The following is an 8,613-nucleotide window of genomic DNA, read 5'->3' as shown; positions in this document are numbered from 1 at the left end:
TGGCCTCCTTCTATGCTGTGGAATTCTTTGATTCTATGATAATAATAATAATAATAATAATAATCCTTGGATTTGATACAGTGCTGTATCACATCTTTGAGACGTCTCAAAGCGCTTCACAGAACATACTGTAAAGTGAATTGCCGGAATATTTTGTGGGCGAAACACAGCAGCCAATTGCACACGGCAGTGTCCCTCAAACAGTCGTGGACTGTGTGACCAAAGTTTTATTTATTTATTTATTCATATAAAAGGGATTATTACCCAGAAAAAGCGATCTGCCAATCAACTAACAACCGGGTTCCTACGTACTGCGAGGTAAACAGAGGTGTGTGCATTAAGGAAACTTGGCCAACGTTTAGTCCTGCCGGGAATTGAACCCAGGTCTCTCGCTTGCGAGGCGAGTGCTCTAACCACTGAGCTGCAGGACTCCACATTGTCTAATATTTGTTTTATTCTTCCTAGAACTCTCAAAATCCATCAGGAACTGTGAAGGATTCAACAGTCTCCATAACAGAACCTCTTCAGTTTCTGACATCCAACAACCAAACAGCCTAGAGTTTGCAGGGTACCGCAAATCGTGCACTGCAGTTGGGATTAATAATGATTCCGTTGCCCCATATTGTCTTCCTGCACCAAAGAGATCAAGTCAAAGCATTTTTCAAAATGAGAGGTATCATCACTTTCTCAAAGAAAACAACACTCGGAATGATCAGAGGATATTGTGCAATGATGACAAGAATGTAGAGACACAGAGATCCAGACCGGGGATGAAACATTACTCCAGCAAAGCTCAAGTGTATTCTCCCGATAGCAGAAGCAACTCGACTTATGAATCTCCAGCCCAGGCTGATTCAGACGTCTTAGTAAATAAGAGTAGATATGACAACTCCCTCCTGTTCGGAAGAGATTTCAACGAAGAGCGATTTCAAAGCCACGAAAGGCTCTTGAGGCCCGAAAATACCAAGGCAGATTCTTTCACTCTCGACAATTACAATGAGACGGAATCCATGGTGTCAGGTCTGGACCGGACATCCACATTCAGTACCAATGCTGCTCAGAAGTTAGATACTTTCTTACGCCGCAAGCTTGAGGTCCAAAACACTTCTCCGGATCCACTGGCCCCAAGTCTTTGTGAAAACGTCGACAGCTTGTATGAAGGCGTTAACCCGAGATCGTTGCTATTGAGAAAAGCCTTCGTTTCGCAACCAAAGCAATGGAGCTCGCCGAACGACTCCAATCAGTTAGTCGCCTCGCCTTCGTTGGAGAGAATCCGTCAGGTTATGGACAAGACCAACCACATTCAAAACTTGCAAATTCACTTCGAAAGACAGATTCAGAAGCACAACAGGCACAGAGAAAGGGACCAAGAAAAGGCGGGGAGGAAAGATGCTGAGATGATGAAAAAACAACACAGTGTTAAGGGGCAGACCAAAAGCGGGAGTAAACTGAATATGCCAGCCGGGAGAAGGAAGGGCAGAAGCAAGGAGGACAATATTCAATCGGAAAACATCGCCAAATGTAAAAATTGCAAGGCAATATTATACGATGACACGGCATGCCTTTCACAATATAAAGACAGGAGCGCTTCACACACCAAATCTTGTGGTCACCAAACACTGGACTCCACCACCGGCCATTTCAAACGTAGCGCTTTCAAATACAACGGAAATAATCAAACATTCGACGACTACATGCAACAACATATCAGACAGTGTAAGACGTGCCAAAATCTAAATGACGGTTCTGGAGATTCGTCCACGGATTCCTTTGGCGACGACAACGACAGACTTTGCCAACAGACCAACAGCCTGAAACACCGAGGGGCCTATTTGAATAAAAGACCTTCAGGTTTGGCGAAGCAGGAGCCGAAGCCAAGTCACCAGGAAAGGAAAAAATGGAGCGTGAGCAGCTGCAGTGAGGAGCACAACGACACGGTGATAAGGAAGCCCTTGGAAGCAGCCTTCAGAAATGACTATTACAACAAATGTTCGAGTTCTGGTCAAATGGTAGCGGGTTATCCCGTTACCGCCGAGTGCGAGCAAATGTGCGCGTGCGATTCCTGCAGACTGTTCGATAAGAAACAGGGAAGAGATCGAGCCCCGCCGCAAAAAAGCATTCACAAACTTAACGACGGTTTAAAATACGTCGACAGCAACTTTTATTGTCGACCGAGCGGGAGTTGGCATAAATCGGAAAAATATTCAGAACGTCAGGTTGGTACAATTCGCGAATTATTGTTTTGTTTTAATATGTTAGAGGGTTCACAAGCGACATCTTGGATTTATACAGTCAATCCACCTTTACAGTGTATCCTGTGAGACGTCTCAACGACGTGATAAGGCTCTATATCAAATGCAAGGATTATTATTATTACTTGGTGGACACATCACTAAAACTAGCATAGCTTCTGAGGGATTGTGAAAGCCAACAAAATATTTGGCTGAGGGTGTGCGTGTGTATTGTATATATGTTTTATTATGCTTCCTGCAATACTCCTGATATACAAAGTATATAAGTCTTATCTGCTGAGTAAGACGAGCTGAAAATGAGTACCATTAGCAGAAGACATTCTGATTGTTTACTGATTAATTTGTAAACGTGAAGTAATTCGCAATTCTTATTCCTTGAACGTAGTAATTGTCCTGAACAAGATGGAATATTTTGCCAGTTGATATCTGTCCATAACAATTGCCTTCAGCAAAATACAGTTTTATTAAAAAGGGAATAAAAAATATCTACCAACTCTCTAGTACTGTATCGTATATGTCATTTGAAAATAAAGATCGAGAAGAAATTTGATCTTGGGTTTAAAAAAATTGAGTTTTCCTCTGATTATAATAAAAATAATAATCCTTGCATCTTCGAAACGTCTCAAACTGCTTCACAGGATAGACTGTAAAGTTAATTGACTGTATTTTGTGAGCGAAATGGGGCAGCCAATTGCGCACAGCAGTGTCTCACAAACAGCCGCGGATTGAGTGAGCAAATTATTTTTATTTAATTGAACAGATTATTACCCCCAGAAAGCGATCCGCCAATCGACTAACAACCGGGTTCCCCCTTGCTGCTGGAGAAACTTAGGCTTGTGGATTAATGACCCCTTCTGATCTCCGAATGAGATGACTGGTCTAAAATCACTCTTGCTTGTAAATTATTTTCCATACGCGGCTGAGCATCTCGGCCTTGAATATGAATCATTTTTTAAAGTGATTGGGAATAATGATTTTTTTTTTTTAAATTGAAAATGAACAGCTGCGAACCGTGCAAGGAGCAAATGTAGTTAAGTAAGCAAATGCAAAAACTTTTGGTCGAGGTCCTGAAAAGAGCTACATAAAAGGAAATTTGTTCTGGCAGATACCCTCAGAAAAAAAGGTTTTTGCAAGTCGAAAAAACACGTTGCAACAACGCGATAAGACGCTATATTAAATATAAGGATTATTATTATTGTAATACCCACCTATTTCCCTCTTGAAACCCACAATGGACTGTCTCTAGCACCTTACCTGGCAGACTGTTCCACATTCCAGCAACTTTCAGTGAAAAGATTTTGCTTAAGCTTTCCATTCGCTGTTCATCGGGAATTTGAGCTCATAATCGAGGCCAGTGGGAGCCAACCTTTACGGTCAGCCAACAAAATTAATGATCTCAATTGAACATTTCTCAACGGATGCCATAAATCAAGAAATATTCAATAGAAAAAAAACTATCGCTCAAACACAGACTCACCTTGACTGGTGCGAATATCCGTGGAGTTGCTACTTTAGAATACTGGAGTCCTGTAGCTCAGTGGCTTGAGCGCTCGCAAGCGTGAGATCTGGGTTCGATTTTCGGGCCGGGCGAAATGTTATGCCAGTTTCCTTACGCCACTCGCCTCTGTTTACCGAGCAGTAAGTAGGAACCGAGTTGTTAGTTGATCGGCAGATCGCTTTTCCGGGGACAATAATTCCTTCAAAAAAAAACAATGAATTGGTCATGGATTTTTGTGGGACGCTGCTGTGCGCAATTGGCTGCCGCGTTTCACCCACAAAATATACAGTGAATTCACTTTACAGTATATTCTGTGAAGTGCTTTGAGACGTCTAGAAGACGTGAAAAGCCCTATATCAAATGCAAGGATTATTATTATTACTTACGGTATATTCTGTGAAATTCTGTGATTTCCAAGGTCTTTTGGTTACTGATTTAAATAGTTTCCCTCTTTGTCAGTCTGTTCTACTTTCCCATCTTCTAATCATCAGGCCTGAGCTCATCCATACATAACAGTGCATTTTCCTCATTTCCTTTCATATAATAATAATCCTTGAATTTGATATAGCGCTTTATCACATAGTTGAGACGTCCCAAAATGCTTCATAGAATATACTGTAAAGTAGATTGACTATTTAGTGGGCAAAACTAGCAGCTAAGTGCGTACAGCAGTGTCCCACTAGAGTCGTGGATTGAGTAACCAAATTTATTTATCGGAGGGATTATTGTCCATTATCTAGAAAGCAATCCTTCAATCGACTAGCAACCGGTTTCCTACCTACTGCTGGGTAAACAGGCGTGTGGAGTAAGGAACTTGCCTAAGGCTTTGCCCCACCTGGGAATCGAACCCAGATCCTCTCACTTGCCAGACTACCCGATGGGACTCCGAAGGTTTAAATGAATCCCAATTGCACCTTTTAGGTTTTGCACAATCAACTTAGTTGTTTGAGATGATAGGTTTAAGCCACGTATTGGATTTTCTCAAATGATGAAAGTCCTCCTTTAAGAATATCACTAATATTTCTTTCTCTCTCTCTCTCTCTCCAGCCTGCTGCTCAGGCCGTTTCAAGCTTCAGTGACACTGACACGTTTGAACTCCCTGTTCAGTGCTGCTGCAGGTTCTGTCAAAAACATCAAAGGCACCACATCTCGAGTTACACCGAACATGAAAGGAAACCGAGAAAAGGCAGAAGTAGTTCAAGACGGAGACACGGCAAGCTGGAGGCAACATCTTCCCTTGAGAAAATGGCACCTCGGTTGAGAAGGAAGGATAGAGTGAGGGTGATCGCCAAAGCGTTTGATAAAAGAGACCGGAAAGACATTGAACGTGCTGAAAAGGAATTGGTGTGGAGACAACTGCAGGAGGAAGAGTGGGGAAAGAAGATGTTGGCTTTGAAGGAGCATCGACACGAAGGTGGGAAGAAATCAACTTCCTCACGTACAGGAGCAGGAGATGAAAAATCAACGAAAAAATCTGCTTCAAAACATTATAGCCGGAATGCTTCGCAGCATGGGAAAAGAACTGAGAAATCAAATATAAGGCATGATCACAGCTCAAAAAAGCACAGATGAAAGAAATCCAGGCATAGTTCATCATAGACACAGTTAGCCAACTTTCTTTTTTATACACATTTGTAAAGCTCATTGGTTCAGATATTGTGCTTAATCCATCTCTTGGCTTTTGTGTTTTTTTGTTAAAATGATTGAATTCAGCAAAGCTTGCGTGTTCTCCGGTAATTGTATATAATGCAGTAGGATTTCATATTTTCAGGTACCCATGAACTTAACAATAACAAATTACATTCAGGAGGATGTCCCAAGGCGCTGAAAGTCAGGAATTTGGAGCGGAGCTGGAGATTGGGATCAGGAGGGATGGAGGGCAGAGAGGGTAGCTGAAAGTACGGTCGAAGAGAAGGGTCCCGAGACATTCCTTGAAGGAGCCATGGGAGGGAGCAAGGTGAAGGGACGATGAACTTGACATTTTCATAGGACAACTGGACTTTATATTATAGACTCAGAGGATGAAAGAATCACCTAAATGACCTGACACTATATGAGGCTGTTTTTCCAATTAAAGAAATTGCATTAGAGATTACAAAGCATTCAGATGAAATCATCTCCTGGATGATGAGACACTAAATGGCCAAAAATTAGATTCGCCGATTTATCTGACAATTTACCCACCCATTTTGGAAGATGAGTTACTCTCCCTCCACCCACCCACAACCTCCACTGACCCCATGAACTGGTTTTGTTAAGAAATGTGCTAACCGCTTGCTCCAATTGTACATCGAACTGTGTGTTTCGGTTCCAACGTTAAAACATTTCAGTTCAAGTGATTTGAACAAACTCAAAATCACAACATGAAAGATCTCAAGAACCTCACACGCTAACTTTGGATACGTTTTGTAAAGTCAGCCTGAGTCAAAAATAACATCAGGTGTTTGCCAATAATGTGTGTGACAAAATTATATCTGCCATCCAAATTTTCCCTTCCTAGCAACGACTGCCATCCCCCTTAAAATTCTTCCTTTTTTTCTCAATTATCCCCCTCCCCCTGCTCCAATTTTCTTCCCCCCCCACCCCCCCACCGCCCGCCCTTTCCTAGAAACCCTAATTTACACTGCAGCACTATTGCATGAGCATTAACTGGCCAACATTACACACTCAACTCTTCATTCATTCGTTAACAGACAGCCATCGTTGATAGAGTATTCAATTCTTGAAGCCATAACCTGATTCTGTTCTTGGCCAATATGCATATTTTCTAGTAACGTCCCTAGAAAATGATTATGAATGAGAACCTGGTTTATTTTTCCCTCCCACAATCTGTGGGAACCGTGTAGCTATTGTCATGTCCCTATTACTGCTGGGCTGAGATCAGCAAATTTATTACAAAACAGGAATCCAATCCAGGACTTCCAAGCAGCCACGACTCAGTTTCTCATCGGGAAAATGTCTTTACCACCGTAGTGGATAAGCGGAGTCTCCTTGGAGCTGAATTGGCCCCAAGGTGACGTGCCGGGCAACGGAATGGCAGAATCGAGCCAGCACTCTGTGGCGGTCTCGCTAGTCCGATTCCTGAGCAAGATGAGTCTGGCGTATTCCAGGGCACTGCTGATGACTGCACAGCCCATCGGGAGGACTTGGAAGGGCAGATCAGTGACCGGGGGGCAGGGAATCCACCTACTCAGCTCGTTAACTTTGCAGCCAAAGCTCTAGCGGGTAGGGTGGTCTCAGCTGAACACGCAGCAGAAACCAGTGGCGGGAACCCACCCCATTATTTATCAATTACGAAATAACAACTTTTGACTTACTGTTAGACTGCAATAGAAAACACGGGGAGTCATTTACAAAAATGCACTAATCCTAATTTTTAAATACCAGTTCATAACTAAATGCTAGTTATGAAAATTAGGAATCTTTTGATTCGTACTTAACACATAAACAGAAACATTTATCTATAATAATTATGCCGTACCGGTGTGTTCGATATTCATTATCCGGGATTGAGATTCTTCTTGGGCTGATACCGTAATCGGATATCTCGGCCATCACACATAACCAGATGTAGCTTTGTTTCATAATTCAGAATACAATAACAAAGTCAAGGTATTGTGGCTGATTATCCACAAATCTTAGAGCATTTTTGTTTGCACTGTTGCTGAAAGTGTATGGGAAAGTGAATATTCTAGATTTTAAGGTCTAATGTACACCACATCCTTTGGACTTCCAAAGCAACCATTATAAGGGGTATCAGGGGGAAATGACATGTCTTTCACTGGAGTTGGATATTCCAAACTGCAGGCAGTATAAATATTATTACCATAAGACTAACAAAATCCCCATAATAGTTCTGAATAACTGGCCATCCAAATTGTCTTACAGATGATGTTACTTGACTAAAAATGTTCATATCTGATTTTTTTTTAAATATTATATCTAAATAAATTTATATTTTTAAATGTCTGGAAGTCTGTCCTCACTGCAACTACTACTAAAACAATTCACATCATTGTTCTATTCCAGTGGTTATAATATACTTACATTTGATATAGCGTTTTATCACATCGTTGAGACATCTCTAAGCGCTTCATAGGATATGCTGTAAAGTGGATTTCCTGTGGATTTTGTGGGCGAAACACGGCAACCAATTGCGCACAGCAGCGTCCCACAAACAGCCAGTGACAAATTTTATTTAAGGGATTTGTTGGCCGAGTCACCGGGAGAGAATCTCCCTTAAATGCTTGTGTTTGAATGGCTAAAACCAGAGTGGTAGAAGGGCTGAAACAATTTTTCGATCTGATAGCAATCGCTAAGTGAAAAGGAGAAGCAAGACAGGCTCTCAACTGGGACCAATGAAGTAGTGCTTTTTTTCCAAACTTCCACTGATAAACATACATTTTATCCCAAAGTGAGTGAATGGGTAAAAACTGATTTGCATCTGAATTGGATTCTTAAAACTTGAATTCTGTGATTTTTTGACTGAGATTGTGCGCTTGTATTGTGAAACCCAACTGCTGCAATTTCTTTCAAAAGTGCCATGGAGTGTAGTTCGAATAGTTTCCCACATCACTTAAGGGTAAACCATAATCATTAAACTGAATTGGAAATTAATTAAGAAGAGTGAATAGAAGTTTTCAAAATTATGAGGGGATTCGAGAGGGTGAACAAGGAGAAGCTATTTCCACTGGCGGGTGGGTCGGTAACCCGAGGACACCGATTTAAAATAGTTGTTAAAAGAAACAAGAGAGGCGAGGAGAAATGTTTTCACACAGCGAGTTGTTCGGATCTGGAATGCATTGCCGGTGGTAGCCGATTCGATAACAACTATTAAGAGAGTAATGATTTGGGGAGGACAAG

The sequence above is a fragment of the Callorhinchus milii genome, unplaced genomic scaffold (genome assembly GCF_018977255.1).
Source record: "Callorhinchus milii isolate IMCB2004 unplaced genomic scaffold, IMCB_Cmil_1.0 Scaffold2, whole genome shotgun sequence".
Lineage (NCBI taxonomy): Eukaryota > Metazoa > Chordata > Chondrichthyes > Chimaeriformes > Callorhinchidae > Callorhinchus > Callorhinchus milii.
This window is presented reverse-complemented; position numbering follows the sequence as displayed.